We start from the raw sequence: 15,343 nt of genomic DNA, 5'->3' as shown, positions 1-15,343 counted from the left end.
TCTGTTATCCAAAAACACTAGGTTCAGCTCTCTTTCAGGCACTGAAAGCTGGAAGAGCATACATTCTGTGGAAGTCTGGAAAGTCATCTGCCCCCAAAATGGTGGGCCAAGTCAGTAGAGGGACAGCAACACAGAACATGGGTACCCATGTGGTAAGCCACAACTGTCCGTTCACACACTTGGCTCAGGACAAACTCCAGCACCTCTTCCTTTATTTTGAAAATTTTATTACACTAACACCAATGAAAGGTTTTCTTGTTGAAAATTTCTCATGTTTAATGAGATCTGACGTCCACATATAAGATGTTCCATTTGATGTTCCATTTAATTCAAGCAAAGGGCTTTTTTCCTTGTGAAATCTCTGATGTACTGTAAGGCATTGCGTCTGGCTGAAAGCTTTACCACACTCACCACCTACATAGGGTTTTTCTCCTGTGAATTTATAGATGAGTTTTCAAATTTCCTGCATGAATGAAGTTTTTGCCACATTCACTACTTATATGGGGTTTCTCTCCAGTATGAGTTCGCCGATAAACAGTGTGTGCATTCTTCTGAGAAAGGCTTTTCCACATTGACTACATACATGGGATTTCTCACCAGTATGAGTTCACCGATGAACAGTGATAGAAGTCTTCTGGATAAACCCTTTGCCACACTCACCACATACATAGGGTTTTTCTCCTGTGAATTTGTAGATGAGTTTTGAGATTTCCTTTACGAATGAAGCTTTTGCCACATTCACTACATTTATGTGGTTTCTGTCCAGTATGAGTTCGCTGATGAACAGTGAGAGAAGGCTTCTGGATAAAGCCTTTTCCACATTCACCACATACATGGGGTTTCTCTCCAGTATGAGTTTGCTGATGAACAGTGAGAGCAGTCTTCTGGATAAAGCCTTTTCCACATTCACCACATACATGGAGTTTCTCTCCAGTATGAGTTCGCTGATGAAGAGTGAGACCATCCTTCCTGAGAAAGGTTTTTCCACATTGACCACATACAAAGGATTTCTCTCCATTATGAGCTCGCTGATGCTCAGTAAGTTTACACTTTCTGATAAAAGCTTTTCCACATTCACCACATACATGGGGTTTCTCTCCAGTATGAGTTCGCTGATGAAGAGTGAGACCATCCTTCCTGAGAAAGGTTTTTCCACATCGACCACATACAAAGGATTTCTCTCCAGTATGAGCTCGCTGATGCTCAGTAAGTTTACACTTTCTGATAAAAGCTTTTCCACATTCACCACATACATGGGGTTTCTCTCCAGTATGAGTTCGCTGATGAACAGTGAGAAAAGTCTTCCTGATAAAGGCTTTTCCACATTCACCACATACATGGGGTTTCACTCCAGTATGATTTCGCTGATGAACAGTGAGAGAAGCCTTCTGGATAAAGCCTTTGCCACATTCACCACATACATGGGGTTTCTCTCCAGTATGAATTCGCTGATGACCCGTGAGACCATCCTTCCTGAGAAAGGCTTTTCCACATTGACCACATACATGGGATTTCTCTCCAGTATGAGTTTGCTGATGAACAGTAAGCATACACTTCCTGATAAAAGCTTTTCCACATTCACCACATATGTGGGGTTTTTCTCCAGTATGAGTTCGCCGATGAAAAGTGAGAGAACTCTTCTGGTTAAAGCCTTTTCCACATTCACCACATACATGGGGTTTCTCTCCAGTATGAGCTCGCTGATGCTCAGTAAGTTTACTCTTTCTAATAAAAGCTTTTCCACATTCACCACATACATGGGGTTTCTCTCCAGTATGAGTTCGCTGATGAACAGTGAGAGTACACTTCACGGTAAAGGCTTTTCCACATTCACCACATACATGGGGTTTCTCTCCAGTATGAGTTCGCTGATGAACAGTGAGAGCAGTCTTCTGGATAAAGCCTTTTCCACATTCACCACATACATGGAGTTTCTCTCCAGTATGAGTTCGCTGATGAAGAGTGAGACCATCCTTCTTGAGAAAGGTTTTTCCACATTGACCACATACAAAGGATTTCTCTCCAGTATGAGCTCGCTGATGCTCAGTAAGTTTACCCTTTCTGATAAAAGCTTTTCCACATTCACCACATACATGGGGTTTCTCTCCAGTATGAGTTCGCTGATGAAGAGTGAGACCATCCTTCCTGAGAAAGGTTTTTCCACATCGACCACATACAAAGGATTTCTCTCCAGTATGAGCTCGCTGATGCTCAGTAAGTTTACACTTTCTGATAAAAGCTTTTCCACATTCACCACATACATGGGGTTTCTCTCCAGTATGAGTTCGCTGATGAACAGTGAGAAAAGTCTTCCTGATAAAGGCTTTTCCACATTCACCACATACATGGGGTTTCACTCCAGTATGATTTCGCTGATGAACAGTGAGAGAAGCCTTCTGGATAAAGCCTTTGCCACATTCACCACATACATGGGGTTTCTCTCCAGTATGAATTCGCTGATGACCCGTGAGACCATCCTTCCTGAGAAAGGCTTTTCCACATTGACCACATACATGGGATTTCTCTCCAGTATGAGTTTGCTGATGAACAGTAAGCATACACTTCCTGATAAAAGCTTTTCCACATTCACAACATACATGGGGTTTCTCTCCAGTATAAGTTTGCTGATGAGCAGTGAGATCACTCTTCCTGGTGAAGCCTTTCCCATATTCACTGCATACATAGGACATGCCTGCCACATGAGATTCCTGATGTCCCTTGAGGCATGACACACTGTGGAAAGTTTTCCCACATTGCAAACATTTATATAGCTTTTGTCCTTCGTGACTTTTTTGATAATGCTCATTGAGTTTGAACACTTTGAGTTTTTGCCCACGCTGACTGCATTGAGAGTCCTCGATGGAGGTTGTCCCACATTTATCACCTGCGTGTGGTTTCTCAAGTTCACCAGACTCCTGATGCTGAATGCATTGTGACTTCATGAGCCTGGGTGGTTCACACTCAGGGAATTTTCTTTCAGTACAAAATTGCTCTTGTTCAATGTGGAGAAAAGTTTTCTCATCTTCACTGAGCACAACTGACTTCTGTATTTTGTTGCGTCTGTTCTGATTTAATTCTAGAATGATTAAATCTGATTTTACAATTTTTTCATGTAATTCAAACATCTCATAAGCTTCCTTTGGAGGAAAATTATTTTTATGCTGAGAATAGGTATTAAATTTATAGCATTGTTCTATTCTGTCCATGCATCTTTCACATTGCAAGTGCTCAAGCAAATGATCATCATCTTCCTGGATTTCTATAAAAGAACAGAACATTGACTATTTTCAACATATTGGTTTACAATACAGCCCTTAAAATACGCATTGATACAAAGTAGATCTTTAGTGACAACCCTCTTATATGAATATAAATAAAACACTATGCTTAATGTTTATTGCCCATTGGACAAAATACAAACATGTAAAATCCAAATGATAAAAATAGTTATTATAGAAATCAGGTTGGATATGAAAGTGATAAATGGACACAGATTTGATATTTGCTTAAAGAGGTACATGAATATATACAACAAACATAACAGAAGGAAGACATGAGGCCAATAGACCACAGGAGTGATAAGACTTGCTAATTCCAGTTGGTAGAGGTTAGATGTATTCATTGCATCAATCTAACTGAAAAACAATTAAGTACTAGACAAAATTGGGAATGTGAAACATGCTGAATATTCTACTTGGGAGAAAACCATTTTTACAGGTATATATGAAAGGGATTATGGAACAGAAACACATTCTTTATGTTTGTGGAGCCTGTATTCTAGCTCACAGCACTCATCTTACAGTGCTGTCCTGTGGTGGCGTGCAGGTTGCTGTGATGCCAGAAGCACTGCCACCCAGTGTTTCAAAGACAAGCAGGGCCATCCATGGTGCACAGGTCTTAGTGGAATCTCCAGAAATAGGGACTGCGAGGAAGACCAGTGATCAAACATGGACCGCTCAGGTTTGATGGCAATGAAATAACACTGAGGAAATACTAAATCCTCAAAGTACAGTCAACAGTAATGATGTGGATGGAGGAAGAGCTTTGGGGACCTTCAGTGCTTGACATGGCATGACTAAAAATGAGAAAAATAGCTGCAAATATCCTCTAATAATTGGAAAATGGCATACATGCAATATTATAATGAAAAACTTGCAAGTTGTCAAGACAAAACGGAATGGTAAAAAATTGATAGTGTATGTATTATTCAACTTTAATAGACTGGTACTAGCTCTTCTTAACTAGATAATCAAGTGGTTTATACGGCTGAGATTGACAAATTCAAGAAGATTGGCATCACATTCATTATCCAAAAGAACACTGCAATATCTTCCCTGATGTATAATTTTGTCAGTGGTAGGCTAATATTCATATGCCTGCAAGCAAGACAGGTTAGTACAAGTGTTATTTAGTTTTGTGCACCAATTAAAGCAAACGCAGAAGCATTCAGATTTGTAAGTTGGAGAAGAGTCCCAGTCACATTCTCTTAATTAAAAATCATCCCCACAATACCCTCTCATTATAGTGCTACCTTAATGATACTTCATACAAGCATATGACTAATTACTATCTGCCAGTAGCTTTAACTACGAAAGCAGACATGTTGTTGTTATTGTTCTCCCTGCTCAGGAGACAGTTACTCTACTCCAGCTACCCTCAGCACTGGTCTTAAGATGCTCATCCAATCATTTCAGGGATCCCCAGGGTAAAGATCCCGCCTACCTTGTTAGGTAGGTAGGTGTCTGCCTGTGTGTGCGTGGGCGGGGGTGGGGTTGGGGGGGTGAGTGGGGATGGGAGCTGCATGCCCTGAGTTTACATAAACTGGTGAAAGAATACAAAGCCCATTTATATCTGCCCTTCAATTACACAACTGTCCCTTAGGACCAATCCAGGGGGCATTAAAGAGACAAAGGGATAGTTGATTCCTTGAGTGACAGCAACAAAGGGAACCTGATTGCTTTTAAAGCTAGGCATCTTTCAGCTGAGTAGCAAGAAGTCAGGCGCCTGTAGCAGCTGTACACTAACATCTTACTGGAGGACAGTTCTGGGGAAAACTCTATCTGAAGATTGTGCATTAGCAGTTCAAGCTTTGGAGCTTGTGGAAGTTTTCTTCCAACACTAGTACTGGTCTCCCAAGCCCTATGGTCAGGAGAGTAGAGATAAGGCTCATCACACTTTCATCCAGGTTCTGTTTTCCACAATAAAGAAATTGAGGGGAGAGGGGTTAAAGGAGAGCTGACATCAAGGAATTTAAGAAGAAAATGTACTGTGGTAGCAATTGTACAGTACTGCTCCATGTAATTGAACTACTGGAAGTTATGATATCTATAAGAGCTCCCAATAAAATATTTTAAAAAATATACTGCAAAATTTACATGAATTTTGAGCCTGACATTGATCAACCATACAATCATGTACACTGATGAATGTAAAATTTGGGGAAAGTATCAGTAGTTGGAAAATGTGATCTTAGTAATAGAGATGACGCGCAAGTTTACTGATAAAATTTTGAGACTAATGATGAATTCATAGCAAATTCCGTATTAAACACCAGAAATGGAAACTACACATATGGATCTTTCGGAATTAACAAATGAAAATCAAATCAACCACATCTAAAGAAAAAAATGGTGGAGACGCTTATTAGTCAAAACACGCCCATGGGTTAACTATGGAACAGATTATAAATTGCTCAAATCCAAGTAGAAGCTATCCAAAGTAGCTAGAGCACAAAGCTTAGAGACTATGTAAAGAATAAACTTGGGGAATAAAAGACTGACTGAAGACTAATGACCGAGACCAGATGGGATGTGGGATGACATGAAAGCCAACTTCCATATGGAAACCAAAAGGCTACTCAAAAGACAGAGAAGAAAAGAGAGCAATATTGAACATACTATGCATTGCTTGAATAACTACTAAGATCTATTGGAATATCTTGCAAAAATGTTCTTTACAAGCAGCAACGGTCATCTGTCGTGTATTGGACCTGTTAAGAAGTAGTGGGCCTAAGGAAGGCACACTGTATACTAAGGGATCTATAGCAGACATGTGCGTAATGAAAAAAGCAAGAATACACGATGTTAAAAATGCCCTTTCCACTTAGAAAATTACTAGAGGAATAGACAACTTAAAATAAAAATCTTACAGGTACAAAAATATTGAAGGTACAGTGCTAAAGTATGTTCTAAGCTGATAACAATTTTCTTGCTAGGAAGATGATTTTAAATACCTAAAAATAACAGAAGTCATAAATGTGTATTAACAAGAGGAATAAAATATGGAGAAACATGTCTGTTAAAGAATTCCAGCAGAGAAGGCAATTTGACCATCTCTCTAAGGAAACAAAAAAAGAACTGATATCACCTGCATGATGAAAACTTTAAAGGAACAGGACAACGAATGAGAAAATGGACACCAAAACCTTTAAAGAAACTCCAAGGGGGGAAGCTAAGGAAGCAGAAAGGAGACCCGTTTATGGTGGGAGCTCAAGATCCAAGACGGTGCTGCATACTGCAAATGGCAATCCATTCTGACTCAGTAGGGGAGGAATGTGCTGTATTCAGAGGACAGTTACAAATTCAGAGTTCTCTGTTTGGAGAGGCATGCAAGACAGATTTTCATAGTAAATTGGAAACATAAAAGAAGGGAAAATTTCAGAATGTTAAAGAAAATTATGGAAGCAAACATACAATAGTATAAAACAAGAAAATGGAAATCTAATCTCATAAGAGCTACAGGTGTACTTCTCTCAACATCTTGGACAAGTGAACTCTCACATTCAAAGTAGCACTTTCGGACCCCTATCATAGATAGGAGGCCTTCTCCCTGTTCAATCAACTACCCCAGCCAATTCCCCTTAAGGTATTTTGACCACGCATCTGAGAAAATTCCACTATAGTTTGCTTCTAATACCAAACACAGTTCTCTTGTCCCAATTGAGAGAAAGCTTCTGGGGTGACAAGTAGATAACCTGTTATGAGAAATTACAGAATCTTACACACCAACATTAACGTAAAGTTTGCAAAGCATGCACTTTTGTATTTCTAGGAAAATAACGTTCAAAGGAACAAAGTAAATAGTGTTCTCTCAAGGGTAGAAGACCTAACCCACTAACCTAGGATGAGACAATGCAATGAGAATCTACCTCTTTGAGAATACCACAAACACCGCAAAGTTTTTAACACATAAGACAGGAAAAGCCAGTGACGAGGTCAATGACTTGAGAGTTCTCCTCACCAATGGAAACCAGGTTGTGATAGTTCTCCAACATCACATCCTGATATAGGGTTTTCTGAGCAGGGTTCAGGAGCTGCCATTCCTCCCGGGTGAACTTCACAGCCACATCGTTGAATGTCAGTGGTTCCTGTAGTAAGGGGAGTTTATTTAATGGAGTATTTTACACTTGAAGATTTTAAAAATATATCTTACAGTAAAGAAAGCAAAACAGTAATAAAAACTATTGTGGTAGCTCATTCCATAATGTGTCATTAACTGAGGACATGGTAGACAATATACTTACCTTATTTCTACATTCACGACCATCGGCCCAGAAAACTAGGCCTATTTTTAGAAAGATCTCCAGTGTTCTGAGAAATAAGTGTTTTCAAATATACATTCTCCAGGTCAAATAATGTACCCCCAACAATAGCTAGCTCTACATTAAGGAGCAGATTTAAAGAAGCTCCCATAGTAGATGAATCATTTCTGTGCCTGGCTATTTAATTATGCCTGAAAGTTATCTGTAGGTCTGAACAATCAGGCTCTAGAGCCAGCCCAACATAAATGCAGGAAATCCCTGGAGAGGGCACAGGGCCGGTTTGAAGTCAACTAACACTAGGTCAAGATGGTAACTCAGCATCTTGCTTGTTTACAATCTTACCCGCTTAAGATATGACCCATTAACTATGTACATGCGAACTGCATGACATGAACACCTTATGGAAAGGTCTGTAAGCTCCATTATATATACCCATTGGAAAATATATTCACTCTCTCAGGCCTGACATGGGAAGAGAGCCCCTGTGTCCGGCTGTCTGCTCTCTGTCTTTTAATATTTCCCACAATTGCAATGTCACTCCTGAGGATCACTTTTGGAGTGTTGGGGACCCCAGTGTCCGAAAATAATGCACCCACTCATAAAATTAGAATTTTGAGCTCCAGTGACATTATCTGAATGTTCTAGCAATAGCTCAGCTTTATAATCACACAAAGTAGATAAACACCTGCTTGTTATTAAATGGAATTAGGGTTTCTACAGGCATCACCATTATAAGAGGCTCGGTCCCTTCGGTGGCAATAAGTATCACGAACAGGGCAGATGGCGGAGGTCAAACATACCTCACCTCTCCAACATTTTTTGTCAACACTAAAAAAAGTCAGTCCTTCCACACCACTCTGTCTCACTTACGGGTTTGATAATCTGTTGCTGTGGTCACACAACTCTCAATAGACCAAAGTGGTCTATTAATGAACAAGGTACAACTCGGGATCAGGAACAAGAAGCCATAACTCAGAACCAAGATCAGAATGTTCATAGACATAATCTCCCTTCCTGAGTGCAGAACAACTTTCTAAGCTCTTAAAGGCCATCTTAGGACAAGCTCCTCTTGACAACCTTAGGACAAATTCTCCTCAGCCACCTTTGGACCGAATTACCTTAACTTTAATTACAAGGTCCTCTTGAACTTGCCATCTTTCACCACATGCTCCCCAAGGGGCCCCTCCTAGTTCTGTTGGGTGGATCTCTGGAGCCTTCCTAATCTTGCCTAGGCAGGGAAGGTGCTAGGTTGGCCCAAGAAGCCATCTTATTAAGAGGGAGAGAGAGAACTGCCTGCAGGCAGGGTTTGAGAGGAGACAGTGAGGCATCAGCCTGTCATCTGAGCTGTTGATTTGGGTTTGTTAGCCCCTGCAGTCACACAGTTCAGAAGGAACCCATGGATTAGGGATTTGCAGCTTCCAGAAATTCATGAGCCATTTCTTTGAATGACAACTGCGAGCCGCCTGTGTGAACTTACTTGAGAGCTTCCTCCACTCCATGAGTCAACAGCTTGCTGTGTGACCTTCCCATTTGGGTTCCTCAGCCCCTGCAACCTATTATCGGACCAGATTCAACAACTTCACCTTGTGAGGCAGTGGACTGTTGTCTGACCTGATGATCTGGTTCATCAGCCTTCGCAAACACATCAATGAGGAGAAGTTTCCAGAACAGCAGTTCTCAATCTATGGCTCTCAACCCCTTTGGGAGTCGAATGACACTTTCACAGGGGTCGCCAAAGACCATTGGAACACACATATTTCCAATGGTCTTAGGAACCAAGATACCACTCCTCTATCGTTATTCAGGCAAGTCCACTCACATGCAGATACGCCCACATATGAGTACCGGGTGTGAAGACTATTACCCATGCTACACATGCTTCAAAACAAAATTTCATTTTTTGTCATTAGAAAGAAATATTTCACAACATATAATTACATATTGTTTTGTGATTAATCACTATGCTTTAATTATGGTCAATTTGTAACAATGAAAACACATCCTGCTTACATTATGATTCATAACTGTAGCAAAATTATACTTATGAAGTAATAACAAAAATAATTTTATGATTTGGGGTCACAATGTGAGAAACTGTATTAAAAGGTTGCGGCATTAGGAAGGTTGAGAACCACTGCTCCAGAGTGATAACTGACCTATGGATTTGGGACTCACCAGCTTCCACATATTGAAGAGGGATTTATTTACTTGATGGCTATTTAGTTTTGTGAGATACAGCAGGGCAAATCATGGAGCATCCTGAAGCTCTACCTCATAGGGAAGGTCTACTGCTGGTCCTGCAAAATGAACTGTAATATTCATGGATCAAGATCTATACCAATGAAGATAATGACCTGGGCACATGGGAAACAGTGACAGAGCCACAAAGAGCTTTCCAGCCAAGATCGAGGAACAGGCCGACAAGATCAAGAGGACAATCTCAATAACGAGCTGATCTAGATGAACTGATAAAGATGGAACCAAGAAATGAGCCTATATTCAGAAGGCACAATGTCTGAGAGGGACACAGAGAACAGGCCTGCTCTGAAGAAGAGCAAATCTGCCTACATGTTTCCTTAACATGGATCCGAATGTCTATCCTATTGATTCTGTTAGCAAGTTACATTTTGCTACTTAATAAAACTTGTGCCTGTGATTCTGGCCTGTAATTTCTATGTGGCCACTGCAAAAAAATAATGATCTGCGAAGGAGAGAACTGTGTAAAGATAACTGCTGTCAGAACTGGAAACCATTGGAGGGAAGATTTACGTTTAAGTTCTGCCTCACATGAATCAGGGCTGATGCTGATGGTTGGTTCGCTCTCCTACATCTCTAATTAGAGGAAGTGAGAAGCCATCAACCATTTTAAAATTAGAATTCCTACAAGGCCCATTTCAGAGGCATTAATGAAAATGCTGCAGTTTGGGATATTATTCAACACCACCTTCAGAAAGAAACATTACAGAAACTCACTCAGACAAAAAAACCCATGGAATAATGGACTCTCCTAAAGAAGTGATCTTATTTCTCCTTAAAAACTTAGCATAGTGTTAAATTTGAATGATTCTCATGGGTTGGCCATAAAATAATGAAATATCAGTTGAAAGCTAATATCATCCAAAGAATCCTTAGTGATATATTATGTTCAATGTCAGTAGTTTAGTGTTATTCCTGGGATCAACATATTCCTAATCTTCTCCATCCTATGTTGAAGTCAGAGTCAAAGTTCATCTCTAACTTCTACTATTTCAAATTTCCACTTTCCAGTGAACTGAATCAGTACTATACAGGCTTCTAGACTTCTAGTAGGTAATACCGAAAAGGAAAAAATGCATCAGAATTACCTGAGTCTTGCTCATTTTCTTTGGTCCTTATAACACTGCCAGCAACTGGGATGGTCTATGTTTGTCTTATCTGTATCAGCTCCAATGATGCTCACGAATTTCAGCCTCTCAGGAGGACATCCCAGAAATAATAATACCCAAACCAGGCACTTCTTCCTTCTTCCTCTAAGCTGCTGGTTGGTGAAAATCTGCAGGCTGATGGGAGGATACAATGTGAGTAGTTTAGGTCCAGATGCTGTAAGTGTTCCTGTCCGTCTTCTTAACACAGTCCCCAATACTGTTAACGGTCTCCTAATTGAGTGACAGAAAACATCTTAATACCATGAGCAATAAAAGCTAAAACTCATAATTTTCAGACCTATGTATAAAAGATGACTTTATAATAAAGAGATTGCGTAATCAAATACACATGTCAAAAATAAGAAACAATAAACCTGGACCGCTACCTCAAAGCACATGAAATATCAATTCCTTACTGTGTGACTCTCAAGGAGAATGACAAATCAATGAACCTTTATGATGATTGAAATGGGCTATATAAAGAACTATTTAAAACTGAATGCTGTTTTTCTAGAGCTGTAAATTGTACAATCACTTTAGAAACACTTTAAAACTCACCATCAAGTAGAGTTACACATATAAGGAACTATAGGACACAGAAGAACGGTTCTATAGTGTTTCCGAGACTATAGAGCCACTACAGGCAGCTAATGGGTTAGCAGTCCAACACTTAACACTTGTCAAAAACCACGGCTCCATATTAAACACATATATCACCTATTACACTTTGAAATTCATATATATGCATATATATATGTAGAAGTATACGTCCCGCCATAATGAGTGCACTTTTGAACTCCAAGACAAGTAACATTTTATTGTAGCATTATTTGCAGTAACCCAATGCAATGAGTTGCCTCTACGTCTTCCTTGCGATGGCCCCTTAACTCCTTCCAAATATTTAGGTGGGTGTGTCATCTGACAATGTGAATGAGGAAAAGGAGATCTGGTGGCATAGTGGTTACTGTGGGGCTTCTAACAGCAAGGTCAGCATTGGAAACCACCAATTTCTCCTGGAAAGTAAGTTGGGGATTTCTTCTTTCACGAGTGACATGGCTTTCTAGTCCACTAAAGAGTGCAGTCTTGGAAACCCACATGGGGCAGTTGTACCCTGTCATACAGGCTCGCTATGAGTCACTGTTAACTTGATGGCAGTGAGTTTGGTTTTTTTGGTTTAAGAGAATTGTGAAAATTGCCAAACAATAGATTGGTACCCTTGAGACTTGGGGCTATGCAAATAAACTGCCTGAAAACCCAACCTGGAAATGAGTCACATTGGACGTCTGTTAGGTTTAACTGAGGCATTTCTCAGACAGAAATTGGGATCTCACTACCATCAAAAAAAAAATGAGAGAGAGCCAGGAGTAGGGGCTTTTGGATCTCAGATTCTTGCATTGAAACTCTTCAATGTAGAAGACAGAGAGCTGTGACACAAAAGAGGAAGTGATGGGGAGAAGCAGCAACACAGACATGTTGGCAGCAGAACCAAGAGACTGAGACAGAGCAGTGCAATTCCCAAGGCACGGAACAAGAGAGCTGAGTGCCTCTGGGCAGGAGGTTAATACATGAAGTAGTATACATCTGAGTATTTATCTGGGGAACCAGATCTGCCAACGTACACAGAGGTCTGAGAGGCTAAGGGACAGAGTGGGCACTTCTCTGCAGAACTAAAAGACCTTTGTAACACTTGCCCATTCAGGACAGAAGCCAAGGGGCTGCAGGGCCGCACTTTAGCTGCAGGTATGGCTGTCAAGATGCTGTCCCAAAGTTGAACTGTATCTTGAGTCATTTAGGATCCAAATTGTGTGTTAGGGTACAAAAGTTACCCCTATGTCAAATATAATTTAAGGAGAACATTTACTGAACTTTAAGAGAAAACAAAAGACACACACACACCGATGGATCAGGGAGACCACTAGCACGAGGTCAAAATAACACCTGAGGATTCACAGCCTGGACCCTGGATAACAGGGCATAGAACAAAAGGCATGTCACAGATCATGACTGGTGGCAGATCCATACATCACAGGTACCGGTGGGACTTCAGAAGCAGGAAAGGGACCATGACTAGGACATGTACCTTATTCAATAGAAGAACTTACAAGACTGGTCCAGGACCTTTATACAAAGCCAGTCAAGGCAAGACTCGACAATGTCCCTTGTTCTGTGCTCAGTAATGTGACCTCCAACAGGCATACACCGAGGCAGGCGCTAGGAGAGGGCTGGCTGCAGAGGAGTGCAGGCAATGTACTTTCTCATGCATTCTCCCGGAGGGGGAGATGATCTATATCCTTGGTTAATGATCAGAGAGAATTTAATGGCGGCTTAATCGAAGTGAGGACGCAGCAAATGGACACTGAGTTATCACTGTCACCAGCAACCCAAACCTAAAACCCCACTGACTGCCATCGAGTGGATTCCGATTATAGCGACCCTTTAGGAGCAGTTGAACCTGCCCCGGGTGGGTTCCCGAAAGCTTTTCTGTACAGGAGTGGCTTGTATTTCTGAACTGCTGACCTTGCAGTCAGCAGCCTAATCTGTAACCAAGGAGGCCACCACTTTTTGCAAATTGGAGCGCTCAGAATTTAAGAAGCTCTAATATAATTATAAACGGTTGTCCACCCAGTGAATTCTGTCGTTCAGGGAGAGGCGCAAAGCCCTCTGGCCCTGACGGGCAGAACAGCCTAGCGATTGTGCGTGGGCGCTTTCCTGTCGGTCGCCAGAAAACATAGCTCCCGCCTGCTGCCCACTGACCTCCTCTGCTCCGCCTCGCCCTCAGAAGCCCGGGTCCTGACGCCGCACGTCCGCGCGTCGCTCGCCCTGTTTCAGAGACAGAAACGCACTTGTTCTCCTCTCACCGTCGTCCCGACAACTTACACTTACTTCCCAAAGGCTCCACCGCCCCGCCGGTGCGCAGGACCCTCCTCAAACTCCCGCCGCAGCTCGCGGCGCGACGGGAACGCAGCGCGTGACTACGGCGGCCGCAAAAGGCCCAAATACAATCACTTCCGGCCCCGCCCTTCACAGACTTGCTGAAGGCCGCCATGCTTAGATCCTATCCGTACAAAATGCAAGCATGTGTGTTACTTTCCGTAAAAGAGTAAAAGGGGGGGGTTGTGTGTGGGTGTGCGTGTGTGTGTCGTCCCCCCCCACTTGTTCTAATTTCATACACCCTATTTGCATAGCCTTACCCATTCTTTTATTGGGAAAGACAAAGCAGTGGACAGAAAGGCCATATAAAAGCAATCCATCACTCCACACGGGTTCATGAGGTTAGTCACTCACTTTCAAATATATATACAATCTTTCTGCTGTGTAATATCAACTAGTTTTGAAATTTTATTATCTGGGATCATTTAAATGTTGATTTCACGGATTTTCATATATTTTTTTTCAACATATATGTATATATATGCACGCACATACACAATTCTCATTATACTTTACATTTCTCATTATATAGTCATAGCTATAAAACAGGAAGTCTTGGTCATTATCTCTGATGTTCAATTTGGTAGGGTGGTAACACATGTCTAGCTAACACATGAAATGGGATCAATATAAATAAAAAACTGGATTGTAAATTTTAAGGTTTGTATTTTTAAATCGTCACAAAGTAGTGCCATCAAGTTATTGCTAATTTATTTAGGAATAAAAACTCAAAAACATTTAAGGAATTTGTAATAACCTGTGGGGACACATGCATTTATGATGTAGTTTAATTATTTGAGTAATTCACAATGGAATAGATTTGCAATCAGCATAAAGGTGATTACTATAAGCTGGAGGTCAGATATACCACTACTGTTCTCCAACTCCTTTACTATTTCTAAACCCAACAGTTCTCTGTACTTCACTCCCTGCTCAGCTGGGTCTGACAACTCCATCCACTAGCTGTACAGACTCACACCACACTCACAGGTATGTAGTTAATTGGAGGCTGGAAACGGGTTATACATTGGGATGAAAATTAATTTGAAATCAGGGGCTCAAGTGGTAAGAGAATCCTTTGAAAATGATGATGGTAGCATTTGTGTAAATGTGCTTGACACATTTGAGGAACATATGGATTGTGATAAGAGATGTAAGAGCCCCCAGAAAATATATTTTTTAAAAGAAAAATAATAATTTGAAAGTAACAAGATACAAATTGTATGTAGTTTGCTAACCAGGGGAGCTTTCGAAGCAGATAAACCTTGGAACAGAAATATTCCCTGTTGATACAATTCTTGATCAGAGCATTGGACAGTTTTCTACCAGTGGGGTCTCTCTGCTGCTCACTGGTCTAACTCCAGGTTGGTACAGCATTTCTGCATTCGGTCTCTGCACTAGCAACCTCTCTACTGCTATGTGACCTAGCTCACAGGCAGTGGATAGCAGATTTCTCAGCCCTTACCTG

General features: G+C 41.1%; 1 long non-coding RNA gene across 1 annotated transcript; it reads right to left on the bottom strand.

Moving 5' to 3' along the window:
* Nucleotides 1-7,231: 7,231 nt before the first annotated feature.
* On the bottom strand, nt 7,232-13,876 carry LOC142443308 (uncharacterized). The gene is made up of 3 exons (XR_012783504.1): nt 13,699-13,876; nt 10,885-11,079; nt 7,232-7,366 (listed from the first exon to the last, which is right to left on the bottom strand). It is a non-coding gene; the product is annotated as an uncharacterized LOC142443308 (long non-coding RNA).
* Nucleotides 13,877-15,343: the final 1,467 nt, after the last annotated feature.

This window comes from Tenrec ecaudatus, chromosome 3 (genome assembly GCF_050624435.1).
Source record: "Tenrec ecaudatus isolate mTenEca1 chromosome 3, mTenEca1.hap1, whole genome shotgun sequence".
Classification (NCBI taxonomy): domain Eukaryota; kingdom Metazoa; phylum Chordata; class Mammalia; order Afrosoricida; family Tenrecidae; genus Tenrec; species Tenrec ecaudatus.
The sequence above is the reverse complement of the archived record's forward strand: the minus strand, read 5'-3'. Positions and strand labels throughout refer to the sequence as shown.